Source organism: Cryptotermes secundus, unplaced genomic scaffold (genome assembly GCF_002891405.2).
Source record: "Cryptotermes secundus unplaced genomic scaffold, Csec_1.0 C38606747, whole genome shotgun sequence".
Classification (NCBI taxonomy): Eukaryota; Metazoa; Arthropoda; class Insecta; order Blattodea; family Kalotermitidae; genus Cryptotermes; species Cryptotermes secundus.
The window spans coordinates 1-1,475 of NW_019771761.1; the positions used below are offsets into that span (position 1 = coordinate 1).

The 1,475-nt window shown below is 37.2% G+C and overlaps 1 long non-coding RNA gene across 1 annotated transcript; it reads left to right on the top strand.

Annotated features, from left to right (window-relative positions):
* Nucleotides 1-6: 6 nt before the first annotated feature.
* LOC111875160 lies at nucleotides 7-1,429 on the top strand. Its single transcript, XR_002844683.1, has 3 exons — nucleotides 7-98; nucleotides 199-329; nucleotides 1,295-1,429. It is a non-coding gene; the product is annotated as an uncharacterized LOC111875160 (long non-coding RNA).
* The last annotated feature ends 46 nt before the right edge of the window (nucleotides 1,430-1,475 follow it).

Consider the following 1,475-nt stretch of genomic DNA (forward strand, 5'->3'; position numbering starts at 1 on the left):
TGCCTATCATCCTCCTTGGTGTAATCGCCAGGTTGACGGTAGTTTCTGCTGACTGTGACATCGGTAAATTGAATCTCAACCAAACAGAATGGACTAATGTAAGTTACTCTGTAAAGTCACATAATGTCAATAACGTGAAATTTACAAAATAAAATTCATTAATTGAAAAGGTGTCCCTCTCATTTCTCTGCCTTATAGTTTACAGGTACTTGGTATTGGCTGTACCACATCCCCCATAAATATGACGACAACCTGGACTGTCCGGTGATCACGTATGATGCAATCACTAAACAGTTCGCAAGAATAACAACCTACGTGTATGTCAAGAGGTGAGCTTACAACAGGAATCCATTCCACCTAATATCTTCCAATGTATGGAAGTTCTAACTTAACTGGTAGTCACGTGTTTGACTGTAATGCAAGGCGTTTGGTCAGAACGAGTCCTTCTTACTGCGAACACAAATGTAGTCTTGTACCATGAACCATGAAGACATTGCAGGAGAATGTCAAAACAAGCAGTCGATTTAATTTTCTCTCTCCGTGGTGTTTATGGAGAAACATCTTACTATTCAACGCATTCCTAATAAGAATGAACTCACGAAACCGAATTTTCATACCTCGATAAAAGGCATGTCACGAAATGAGCAAGCTTAACTTATGAACTCAATTTCTGGAAAAGTATCCAAAATCCCTACTTGTGTATAAATACAGGTAACAATCACATACTCGTATCTGTTACAGATATTCATACAGGTATTGCAATCAGAAATAAGGTAGGACATCAACAACAAGTCTTCTTACTTCTATGGAAGTTTCAGACTATTCTATACTCAGAACAATCTGAGATATCTCTTCCTATCTGTCGTGTCTGCACTTGGTAGTCAATGACTGTCTGTCGATCTCGCAGGGCAACTTTTCTGAGTTGCTTCTACTGTCTTTGCCATATGCTTTTCTCTTCCAGATCATCACTCGAGAAAGGGTGAATTAATTTCAATGATATTTTATATTTTCGAACTTTAAATATGACAAAAATTATAACATTACATACAATTCGAAAGAAATAAGGAACATTTAAAAAAGTATGCTTTGGTTTCTGTTCTTTGCTTCTAATTAAGGAAGTATTTGTCGAAGCGAAATGTTTCTCAAGAAGAAAATTTAGGGATAATATACTTTGTCTGTGGTATTAAATATTTCACGGAATTAGATAAAAGAAAGAAAATTAAAAAAATTTGTACGCTGTACCAAATTTTCGTACCGCCATTTACAGTTTCATTCACATGATATGTTCTTACAGCACGCGCACTCGCGATCGACTGGTGGGAACTGTTGTGGACTGGAACACCAAAGGATATTACGACGTCTATTATGCGGAGCCTAGTTGTGTAGCAAATTGTTCAGTGACTGAAAGTTTCACCCGAACTCCAGATTACGCAAGTAAGTGTCTAGGTATTCCATAACTGTGAGATTTCACCATG